We start from the raw sequence: 13183 nt of genomic DNA, 5'->3' as shown, positions 1-13183 counted from the left end.
CCATCCACTGAGGGTTTTGGAACAGATTCTTCAAGGATATGTTTAAAAATGTATTCATTTTTTAAAATATAGGTGGTAGGGACACAAGTTTTGTTACATTATTCTCTTATTTTTTTCACGTCATGTGAAACACACACACACACAATCCCTCCTCTCATGCTTCCAATACTATTTGAAATCTATAACTGCAAGCATATATTTTCCCCTGCATTAATGGTCCATAAGGCAAAGCTATACAGGCTTTTCATATGCATATTTTGCATTCCTCAAGCCCAGTTTATGTGGGTAATTTTTCACCTAATTTTGACACAGCAGATGGCAGTGTAGGTCCAGTTTCTTATGCAATAATAATATACAGACACGTTCACAGATAAAACTTATTTTAGCTGAAAAATTGTGATTTTTAAAGGGTTAACATAGACAATATAAAATTATAGTGTCATGACTTCTTGGGGATTTAGAGACATATTTTCTAATTATATTAAACTCATTAAAAATACTTATTAATAAAGTAAAAGCTACTTTGTAAGCAGAAATGGGTATCATCACCTCCTGAGACACACTGAGCAACCCTCATTCTCACAAGATTTGAGTGACTGTCTGAACTAGTACTTCCACGATGACTTTGGCAAACAGCCCCGTTACATAAAAGTACTTAAGAACCTTCATGTTTTGTTACCATGGTGTAAGATTACATTTTCTGCAAGCCCTTTTTTAAAAAGTTAAACACAAAGAGAGTCAGATTAAATCGATTTTTGTTTAAGAACTGCAGATATGAAATTTTGCCAGTACATTTTGTTTGCATCTCCCCCATTTCCCAGATTCTTTTGACTCTGCTGCTTTCCTCCCATCAGCAAGAACTAGAGAGGGAGGCGGTGCAGCCAGATGGAGGAGTGTGAGATCTGACTAAACACAATCAGATGCAAATTCCTGCTTTGCTGCTGCTCACTGCCAGCGAGGAAGTTAACTGGCCTCCCTGGGTCTCAGTTTCTTTCCTTATAGAATGTAGCATTTAGGGTTATTGTGACAATATGTACACAATATTAGCACAGACGGGTGTTCTTGAGGATTGCCAGGCTCCATCCGCGCTCACTGTTACCCTCCTGTATAGACTGTCCTTCGTCTCCCCTCCCCTTTCTACAGAATGTGTAAAACCACCCTCACCAGACAGTGTTCCTTCCCCGCCTTTGGAGCCATAAGTCTCCCATCTGCTGCCCTTCACTAGGCCCCGGCTGTTTTTCTGTCCTTCTTACCATTCTCTCTCCTATTCTGAAACTCCACTCCTCTCTCTGATTTTGCTCACCAGTGTTCATCTTCATTTGCTCCCAATTTCCAAAGAAATTGGTGACAGACCTTGTTTACTCCTTCCCTGCCGGGGACACAGACTTCTCTTCGGGTCCACCCACCCTTCTCCAGGAGCGGCTCCGGAGGACTGAGAGCTGCCCACTTCAGCTAGAAGACTAACCAGATGGGCTTTTCTCCCAGTGTTACAAATATTTGAAAATGGGCCACTTCGGAAAGATACTTGGAGGTATTAAGTCATTGTAGAATTTTCATTCTGTTGAAGAGATTTTTGTCATAGTTTAATTTTGTATTTTATTTTGTATATATTTTTGAAGGCTTCATTATTTTTTTCCAGAACACAAACCATGGATCACAGCAGGAATTACAGAGAATCACTGGACATGAACTAAAGTTTTAATCATGATATTCTTCTTGAACACAGAACAACAAAATAACAAATTGACTGATTGTATCAGTAGTGATACATTGAAATAAGCTCCCATTTATTGAATACTTACTATATATTAGACATAATACTAAGTACCTTAAGAGCATTACCTCAATTTCTTCTTAAAAAAAAAAAATTCAACTGTAGATATTAGAATTACCTCCATCTTACAGATGATAAAACTGAGGCTTAGAGAAATTACACGACTCAAGTAAGTTCAGAGACGAAATAAAGGTAAAGCCAAATTAGTCTGACTCTGGAGTATAACCTTAATATTATTATTCTTTTTTATTATTGAGATGTAATTGATGTATAAAATTATATTCGTTTTGGGTTTACAACATAATGGTTCTATGTATGTATATATTGTAAAGTGATCAGCACAATAAATCTAGTCCATGTCCATCACCACACATAGTTATAACTTTTTTAATGAGTAACTTTAAGATCTACTCTTCTGGCAACTTCCAAATATGCAATACAGTATTGTTAACTATAATCACTATGCCACATATTGCATCCCCAGGACCTATTTATTTTGTAACTGGAAGCTTGTACATGTTGACCACCTTCACCCATTTTGCTCAATGTTGACTATCTTCTGGTCACTAGTCTGTATAAGGCAAATGTTCCTGGTAAAATCGGCCAGTCAGCTTCTGAACCAAATCCATCGGTTCATCTTCTTAAAACTCGTTTTCAACCATCAAGGAGCTTATTCACACATGAATTTATTAGGCATCTATCATATAAAAGTCACCCTTTTCTCCTTTATCCGTCTCACACCCAAGAAATCCACGCACAACCCCACTGACCTTATCTCAGAAATGTGTCTCGGAGGACCCAGTCCCTCCCCTTCTCCCTCACCCTACTCCAAGCTGATGCCACCTCTCTCCTCGGGCGACTCTAACAGCCTTCTAACCTCTGTTCTTTAAATGGACTATACTGCCCGGCCGGGCGTGGCTCAGCGGTTGAGCATCGACCTAGGATCCAGGCGATCAGGGTTCAATTCCCAGTCAGGGCACATGCCCGGGTTGTGGGCTGCAGCCGATCAATGACTCTCTCATCACTGATGTTTCTATCTCTCTCTCTTCCTCTCCTCTCTCTGAAATCAATAAAGATGTATTTAAAAAAAAATAAAAAATAAAAAAATAAATGTACTATACTTGTCTACATTTATTAACTGCCTCTTCCATCCCCATGTAAAATCCATAGGACAAGGCCCCTGGCTTGTCCAATGTTGTATCTCCAGGACATAGAAGGGCGCCCGGGCATGGTAAAAGAGCCCAGTAAATAGTTATCAGTTGGATACGTTTAACACTGGGCATGTAAAGAAAGTACATGCTTTCCCCTCTTAGAATGTTCTACATATTAGTGGAAACAGACACAAGCAAATATATATAATAAAGAGTGGTAAGTGCTATAAATGGGACATACACAGCATTGAGTTCATAGCGGTACAGTAAGGCAGGGGAGCAATTCCACGTGGTGGCAAAAGTTTACACACGCTTACAGAGATCTTCTAGGTTAAAGGAGAATTCACCAGGTGGAAGGTGAGAAAGAATATTCCAGGCAGAAGAAACAGTGTGTTCAAAGCCCGGGTGGCAGGTGCTGGTAAGTGCTGAGTAGCGGGGATGGAGAAGACTATAAATACCTGGGTCTGGTGAGAGCCAAGGGAACATATGGGGAAAGGGCAGGGGTGGGGGCGTCAGAGGGTGGGAAAGGGGCTCATCACGAAGGCATGAAATATGCCATGCTAAGCAGCTCCAGCTTTATTCTTAAAACAGTTGGGGTGCTGTAAAAGGGCTTGAAGCAGGGGAATAACAAGAGATTAATATTTTAGGGAAAAAATAAGGCTCTGGTGAAGTGAGTCGAATGGATTGCAAAAGGCTGAGATGAGCTGATTCATTAGATTTCACTGCAAGCTGTCCTTTTCTGGTCAGTGTGGGATAACAAGTCTGGCTTTACCCTCCCACCTGAAACAACCACCAACAATAGGTATATAAAATAATGGCTTGCAAAACACTGGACTTCGGGCAACAAAGGACAGAGATCCCTGTGAAACAGGAAACAAATGAGATGAGCCCTATGATTGATCGCCCCAGCTTACTGTCTTCGGAAAGTTTCCAGACTGTGCTGCAGGGAGGGGAAACCAGGTTGGGCTCGGTGGTTTCCCTGATTGAGGAGACAGAGCTAAGAGTCTAAGAGTCTGGGGAGATTGGGACAGTGGAGTTCATAGGACAGAGAGGAGAAAGCTAACAGAGGCAGATCCTGGAGATCTGCAGAAACTCCCCCTCCAGCATTCAGCAGAGTACAGATCAGCACATGTGTGAGGCCAGGTCCTGTAGAGAGAACTGTACATGAGGCTCTTGCAGAGCCAGGAGCAGTACCTATTCCCACCAGCGGGACTAGAAAGACCAGTAATTTACGGCATTGGGCAGATCAAACAGGAAGGCTTTGTCTCAGTACTGGGAGTAATTATCCCTGGACTGAACACTGCTCGGGACCTGCCTAACTAATCAAAAAAGCTATACCTGAAAGAATAAAACTGTTTCCGTGTTACCTAACTGCACGCCAGAACAAAGCTCAAGAAGATTTATAGAAATATAAAAATATTCAGTATGCAACAGGTAAAATTTACAGCGTCTGGCATCCAATTAAAGATCGCCAGGCATACAAAGAAGTAGGAAGCCACGGTCCACAATAAGAGGAACAGTCCATTGAACCTGACTGGGAACCCACACAGATGTTAGCATGAGTAGAGAATGGCATTAAAACAGTTATTATAACTATTGCATATATTTAAAAAGTGAAGTAGAGATACAGAAGATATAAAAAAAAGACCCAGCCCTGGCTGATGTTCAGTTGGTCGAGAGTGGTCCTGTGCACCGAAAGGTCGCTGGTTCGATTCCCAATCGGGGCACATACCCAGGTGCAGGTTTAGTCCGGGTTGGGGTGTGTATGGGAGGCAACCAATTGGTGTTTCTCTCTCACATCAGTGTCTCTCTCTCTCTCTCTCTCTCTCTTCCTTCCTTCCTCTCTAAAATCAAAAACTTAAAAAAAAACCACTCACATTAAACTTCTACAAAGGAAAAATCCTGTCAGAACTTTTTGACCATTGGGTGAGAGTGTGGGGGCAGAAAGGGAGAGGGAGGTTGGTTGATATACGCAGCTTCAGTGAGAATAAGGAATATGGGCAGAAAGATGTGAATGGGATGTGGGGTGAGTTTAGGGCTCATTGACTCTGAGGTACCCCATGATAAAGTTCTGAGGAATTCCAATGTTTAAGGGGTCGATAGAAAAAAAAGGAACTTATCAGAATCATTGAGAAGATGTGGTTCTGGAAGGAGAGAAAGAGCAGGTGCAAGTGGCTTCATGGAAACTAAGACAGCCCCAGATTTTAAGGTGGAAATGGTTGGCATAACTAGTACAGCAGAGATTAGGTAGGAGGAAAGCTGAGAAGTAGCCAAAGTGGCCCCTGGACCTGGCAGGTAGGAGGTGATTTCACTGCTGTATACCCAGTGCCTATTTCACAGTTTCTGGAGCAGAGTGGGTGCTTAAAACCATCTGGATGGATGGTTGAATGAGTTCAATGAAGGGTTATGAGGTACCCTGGGCCTGATCAGAATAGCAAGGACAAGAAGGATGGAAGCTAGACTACAGTGGAGTCAGTGAAGACTGGAAAGTAAAGAAGAAAGGCCACAGGAAGATGCAGGATAAAGAAAAAATTTTGTTTGGGGTTGGGGGCTGCTAATTTGAACAATATCGAGAAATTTTAAAAATACTGAGGCAGAAAAATATAGGTGTTTCAGAGCACATGCTCAGGAGTTAAATTGTGTTGGCCAAATGTTTTTTGAACTTACTCAAGTTCATTAACTCCTCGAAGCCTTATTTCCCTGATTTGCAACAATACTCCCTACCTCACAGGGCTGTTGTCAGGATTTAAAGAGGTAATTCATACCAAGTGTTTGGAACTGTCCCTGGCTCACTGAAAATGTTAGCTGTGACAACCAGAAGGATGGGACCATGAGAGAACAGACAGGTGGGAGGTGGCATGTGGCTTTGATGAAAAAGGTGTCTGTTGTTCTAAGAGACAGGAGGGTGGGAGGAAGGGTGAGGTGGAGATTGGTAAGCTCGAGAGAAACGAGGGAGTTCATGGACTGGGATTTTATATTTTAGGAATGCGAGGCTTAAAAAGCTGTTTGAATTTTGATCAAGTGTCATTGGATGTAAAAAGAACCACACATCACAGATCAGACATGGAAAATAAAGGAGGATTCGGGAAGGTGAGCTAGAGATGCACTAGGGGGATGGCTAGAAAAGGGCATGGCCTGGGTCAGTTCAAAACAATAGGAGGAAGCAACCATTTAGTTTGAGCATTTGTGTTGGTTAAATGTAGTATATTCCTTAGCTGCTATTCTCACACTTATAGCATTAATCCCAAGTCTTGAGAAGTACTGCAATGTAGAAGCCTTTGCATCTAATTATAGTAAAAGAAGTGGAAAAATGTAACAGTTGGGGTTCTTTGGTGATGGACAAAGAAATGAATTTGGGCTAAATTAAGCAAAAATCAAAATGTTTGGAGTAGCTCACAGGATTTAAAGGAAAGTTGGAGACACTTATCTCAGAGAGCATAGACCCAAAAGCAGATCCAGGGCCCAATGGAACAAAAGCTGACAGCACATCTCCGCAGGGCCTTAGACCTTCCAGATGATGACGACACCTCCAAGGGACTGACCTCCAGTGTAATCCCTGAAGATTTAAATTCCAGAGCAGGTCTGATTGACTTGCCTTGAGGGACATGGTCAAAATCAGGTGGCTTTCTGAATATGTAACTTTTAATTTATTTATTAATTTATCAATTAATTTATTTTTAAATTTGTAGCCTTACTTGTGTCCAACAGAAACCATTCCATCTGTTAAGCACTATCTCGATTGCAAAGCTTCTCTTACTGTTGGTAGATAGATAATGACATGGGACAGTCATTATCACCGTGGCAACAGTACCCTGGAACTATCAGAGGAAAATTGCACGTGGAACCGATGACTCTCGAGCAGCCATGCCTCAGCTTCCTCTGGAGTAGCTTTTTCTGCAAGTCTAGAGTGCCCGAGTGTACTGAATGTGTGACTTTCATCACCCCCATTGGCTTTCAGTAAAGTTGGCTGGACCTGAAGACGGATGGCTCTAGGAAAATAATCTAGTGTGTTTTCTTTTTCTTCTCTCCTTCCTCAGTGAGTACTTTATGTGTCTGCTCTGTGCCAGGCGCTTCTTAGGAGACAGAGATATAGTCAATAAAGAGCAAAACCAGATACGGGCTCTGCTTCCCTGGAGGGTAGGGCTGAGGGTAGGCTTGAGATGACCTCTGAAAATGATTTACTATTCACTTGACCCAGAAAACCAGACACAGGCTCTGCTCTCCTGGAGGGTAGGCCTGTGGTTTCCAATTGTATAATCATTTAACTTCAAGATTATACAATTGCAAACCAAAGAAATGCTCTGAAGGAAATTAATGCCTTGAGGAGAGTGTGCAACAAAGGAGTTTGATCTGACTTGGGAGCTGAGGAAAGACTTTCTATAGGAAGAGATGCCAGAACTGAGATCTGAAGGATGAATGAAAAGCATGGCTAACAGTACAAACAGTGTGTGCAAAGGGCCTGTGGCTGGAGGGAGCCTGTGTTATACCCTAATAGCAAGTCATCCTGAAAATGGGACTTCTCTCTTAGCATCTGGCAAGTTTGACATAAACACAGGTTTACAGGTGACTCCACCTGTTCCTATTTGTGATATCAGTGTACCTCAATTAAAAAAAGAAAATTTTAAATGTGGATTAATGAGGTCGCCTACTTTTCTGAGCACACAAATAATTACCTTTTCATTGTATTTTAGCTGATACATACCTAGAGGTTGAATATAAATTTTGCAGTAAAAATTAAGTCAAATTTTATCAAGTTGTAGCTTTCTATGGTATCATATTAAGGATCATGTTATATAATTCACAATAAGGAAAACACATAATTTAAAGAAAGTTTTTGTTTTTTTAAGAGAGGAAGGGTGAGAGAGAGAGAGAAAGAGAGAGAGAGAGAAAGATGTGTTGTTCCATTTATTTATGCATCCACTGGTTGATTCTTGTATGTGCCCTGACCAGGGATCAAACATGAAACATTGGTGTATCAGGACAACACCCTGACCCACTGAGCTACCCAGCCAGAGTTAAAGCAAGTTTAAGAATTTTATTTTCCTATAAGTGGCCTGCTGGTTCGCTATTCACTTAACCCAGAAAAAAGCCCAAATCAAGAGGTTTAAATCTTCGTGTTCACTTTAAGAACACCGGTGAAACTGTCTAGTCCATCAGGGGTGTGCATATCCCAAAAGCTACCAAGTATTTGAAGGATGTCACTTTAACAGAAGCAATGTGCGCCATTCAATCATTACAACGGTGGAGTTGGTAGGTGTGCCCAAGCCAAAAATTGGGGCTGGAGGCAGGGTCAGTGGCCCAAAAAGAGTGATGATTTTTTAATGCACATGCTTAAAAATGCAGAGAGTAATGCTGAATTTAAGGGTTTTGATGTAGCATCTCTGGATATTGAGCACATAGGGTGACCAAAGCCGCCAAGCTGCGGCACAGAATTTACAGAGCTCGTGGGTGGATTAACCCGTGCACGAGCTCCCCCTGCAACACTGAGATGATCCCACTGAAAAAGAGCAGATGGTTCCTAAACCAGGAGAGGAGGCACAGAAGAAAAAGATATCCCCAAGAAACTGAAGGAACAAAGACTATGACCTAGGAATAAATTCAGCATAAAATCAATGCAAATAAAAGTACAAAAAAAAAAAGAATTTTATTTTAAATGAGCTGTTCTCTGCAGAGTAATTATATAAAATTTGCGTAAACTACAAGAGCCAAAAGAGATGTTTTCATATCTGTGCTTATAATTATTAATCAAATATGACACCTTAAAATGCATCTACTAAATAGAATTAAATGTTTATCATAGACTTCATTATTTTGCTTGAGTTTTAAAAATTCTAGCAATATATTATTAACTGTAAGATAAAATAGTCACAAAAACATAGATAAAATTTTGTAATTGTTCTTTAGAAACATTTCTCATGCATAAATACCTATTTCACAGAAACGTTGTTACACAGAAGTATTTTTAATATTACCATAAAGTTTCAATAGCATTGGGCCCTATTTTTAAATTTATAGGATTTCGGGGGAAACCTTTTAAAAAGTCATTCATTGCCACCATCCAGTTTTAGAACACTACCATGACTCCAAAAAGTTCTCTCTTAAATTTATGTTTTTCCTTTGAAACAACCATAGCCTGAAAAGAAAGAGCAATTATATGTAAATGACTAGACTATAAAATGTTTGTTGTTGATTAGGCAAGCCCATCAATCTAAAAAAATCCAATTTCAAAAATAAATGACATCCAATTCACACTCCCTCCTCTGCCCCCAGGCAACCACTGATCTACTTTTTGTCCCTTCACGGACATTTTTGACCTAGTTAAATTCAATTGAGCCAGAGAAAAATGTGGGAGAAATTGCATATGCTGTAGTTTAATATGTAGTCCATGGCACATAATAAGAGCTCACTAAATGGAGTCCCTGGTACATACCCATGTATAAATGTCTGCTGAATGATTGTAATTATTTTTTAATATTTCTTTCCTTCTTGTACCAGTGTGCAGAATAATATATCCTCAGGAGTTACAAAGAAGAGAAATACGATCCAGTTCTATCCTTCTAGGTGCTCTGTTCAAATCTTGCATGTTCCCATTGTCAAACAGCCCTCTGTAATTGTCACTTTATCTACTGTCCCTTTCTGAAGGTATAAATACCATCACCTTACAAAGTATGAAAGTCCTGACATTATCTCTTCAAGTTCACATTGGCCCATTTGGGTTTACTATTGCAACAACAATCAAAAGTCATTTCCTTTCATCATATAAATGTCCTTATTTCTCTTATCTTGATAATTTTTTTCTGAGTGTAAGAATTTGATGCTCTTTATTTTTGAGATTGGATTTTCAAGAGTGATTGGGTTTCCAATTCAAAAGAAAACATTTAATCTAGTTATTTACACATAATTACTTTTTTTCCTGAGTTATGGATGCTTTGAAAGTAACAAATGTGAATATTAGAATTTGTTATCTAATTATAGTACAGTACAAATTTTTAGAAGATGAGCTAATATGGAACTTTCACAATTAATACATGTTCAGGAATTCACTCTGCATCTTTTATAGATGTAGCTACATATTCCAAAACTATAAGACTATGAACTTGAGGACCTACTATTATTCACCATTTTCTTTTCAGATATATTGTCTGAAACAAATTAGCTATGGAAATAGGAAAACCATAGCTTTAACCTGAAAAGTTCTTTATTTATAGATTTAAAAACACTGACAAGGTATACAAATTCATCCAGGATACTAATTTACTATTTCATTGTAAAACAATCCAAATAATTTAAATATGAATGACAATTTAACAAGGAAAAGTCTTCAGGAAAACCCAGCAAATGTTGTTCTCAAACCCAAAGGAACTTCTCTTTCTATCCATGGGAGGAAGAAAGCCTGAGAGCAGAGTGTGAGCAAGTGAGGCGTCTGATGACATTTGAGGCCTAGGATCCACCCATTTTTTAAAATTTTATTTATTTTTCTTTATTATTGAAGGTGTTACAGATATCCCCCCCTTTATCCCCCCATTGAACCCCTCCACCAGGCATCCCCTTGCCCCTCCCCCCGGGTCTTCTCCACACTATTGTCTTGATTTCCAATATTCTCAGGTATTGAGCCAACACATTTTCTAAGCTAATTTGGTTAGGTTCCTGTTGCATGCTCCCCAAACTGTCCTGATATAAGTACCTTCTATTTTCTTTTTTTAAAAAGAAGTTTATTATTATGAAGTTTTCAAGCACACAAAAGAACATGCGTAATGGATACAATAAATGAACATCAGGGTACTCACTTAAGTAGAGCATCGCAAAGTCCATTGGAGTCTCCTGTGTGCTCTTTCTTGGGCTCATCCCTCACCCAGCTCCCAAGAAGACCCACTATTTTGATTTTAGTCATTTTTTTAATTTTTGCTTTTAATTATAGCTTTATAGCTAAATTGTGTTCCCTCAAGATTCATCGGTTGAAGTCCTAACCCCCTGTACCTCAGAATATGATTGTATTTGTATCTACTTAAAGGTAATTAAGTAGAATGAGGTCATTAGGGTGGCCCTTAAATCCAATACGACTGGTCTCCTTATTAGAAGAGGAAATGTGGGAACAGTCATGTACATGGGTAAGAACATGTAAAGACATAGGGAGAAGGCAGCCATCTGCAAGCCAAGCGGAGAAGCCTCAAAAGAATCCACCCCAGCTTATACTTTTATCTTGGACTTCTAGCTTCCAGAATTATAAGAAAATAAATTCCTGTTATTTAATCCACCCAGTCTGTGGTGCTTTTTTATAGTGGTCCTAACCAATTATTATGGTATCCTTAACAGTACATTGTTTAGTTTGATTTGTTCTTGGATTTTGTGAAAATAGATTCATACTCCAAGTAGTCTTCTGCGACTTGCTTTTTTCACTCTATTTCCTTTTTCTAAGATCCATCCATATTGATGTTCACTCTTGCATTGCTCTATAGAACATAATTACTTGAATATGCCACTTAGAATCCATTTATCTATTAATGGACAATTAGATTGTTTACCTGATTTTTTGTCAGTTTGTTAGTTTTTGGTTTTTTCTCTCATAAGCAATGCTGCTATAAGTAATTTTATACCTGTTTCTGCTCATGCAAAGTCAACTTTGCCAGAGAGGGCCTAAGTGTTTTTAAATTGTTTCCAGTTATTCTCCCACCAGCACTGCACCGGCATTCCTGCCGTTCCAAATCCTCATCAACATTTGGTATTTCAGATGTGTTAATTTTTTCCAATCTGCAAGATAGGTAATGGTATCTCGTTGGTTTTAATTGGCATTTTCCTAATTATTAATGAGGTATTTAATATATTTCTATGTTCATTAATTATTTGCATATGCTCTTCTGTGAAAAGTCATTTATATTTTGCTCTGTTCTGTATTAGATATGCATTCTCCTCTTACTGCTACTCCTTATATTGGGGTTGTCTTTTTCTTACTGAGATATTCTTATACATATTCTGAATACTAATCCTTTGTGGCTTACATGGATTGCACGAATATGTTCTCAGTTTGTTACCTGTCTTTTCACTTTCTTCATGGTGTATTTGTTAACAAAAATTCTTAATCTTAATGTAGTAAAATATGTAAATATTTTCTTTATTATTTACATACATTGTCTCTTATGTAAGAAAAATTTTCCTACCACAGAAAGTTCCCAAGTTGTGTGTTTTTAAAATTTAAAGATAATTTTTTGTTGATGTTAATTCCCACTGGAAGATATTTCCTCCATTGCTTTTCAGAGAAAGAGTGGAAGGGAGGGAGGGAAGGAGGAGAGAGAGAGAAACATTGATATGAAAGAGACACATCGATTGGTTGCCTCCTGCATGAGACCAGACTGGGGGCAGGGAACCTGAAACACAGGTACGAGCCCTTGATTGGGAATCGAACCCAAGACCCTTCGGTGCGTGGGCTGCCACTGAGCAACACTGGCCAGGCCTAAAGATAATTTTTTAGAGTAGTTTTAGGTTTACAGCAAAATTGAGAGGAAGGTATAGAGATTTCCCACATACACCCTGTCCCCACACATGCAAAGCCTCCCCCACTATCATCATATCCCACCAGAGTGACACATTTCTCACAATGGATGAAGTTACATTCACACGTCATTATCACCGAAAGTCCATCGCTTACATTAGGTTTCACTCTTGGTGTTGTACATTCTATGGGTTTAGTCAAACGTATAATGACATTTAGCTATGGTTATAGTATCATACAGAGTATTTTCACTGACCTAAAAATCCTCTGTGCTCCACCTATTAATCTCTCCTTGCCCTCCAAGTTGTGTGTTTTTTGCATTAAAGTCTTTGACCCACCTGTAATTGATTCTGTGTGTGTGAGATGATTTCGAGATCCTCCCTCCACCTTTCTATAATGCCACTTCTGTCACATCAAGGTTCCAGATGTGTGCGTGCCTTTTTGGGTCCACCTCCATCAGTATATTTGCTTATCCTGTGATAATACCTCATTGTCGTAATGACTAAAGCTTTTAAAATAAATCTTGATTTGCAGTATGGCAAATATTTCCACTTTGATTTTCATCTCGGAAGGCCTTTTCTCTTACACATGTATATTTTAATATTAGCTTGTTCAGTTCCTTGCTTGGAACCTCATTGAACCTATAGGTCAGTTTAGGAAGAACTGGAATATTTATGATATAGAGGCTTCCCATCCACAAACAGGGCATATCTTTTCATTTGAGTTATATTTATTTAATTATTTATTTTTAATATTTTCCCCATTGTTTTT

At 39.1% G+C, this 13183-nt stretch overlaps 1 non-coding gene across 1 annotated transcript; it reads right to left on the bottom strand.

The window, feature by feature from the left end:
• Positions 1 to 6606: 6606 nt before the first annotated feature.
• On the bottom strand, positions 6607 to 6851 carry LOC148091459 (small Cajal body-specific RNA 13). The gene has a single exon (XR_015715726.1).
• Between the last annotated feature and the right edge of the window lie 6332 nt (positions 6852 to 13183).

The sequence above is a fragment of the Miniopterus natalensis genome, chromosome 15, assembly GCF_054644295.1.
Source record: "Miniopterus natalensis isolate mMinNat1 chromosome 15, mMinNat1.hap1, whole genome shotgun sequence".
NCBI classification, from domain to species: domain Eukaryota; kingdom Metazoa; phylum Chordata; class Mammalia; order Chiroptera; family Miniopteridae; genus Miniopterus; species Miniopterus natalensis.
This window is presented reverse-complemented; position numbering and strand designations above follow the sequence as displayed.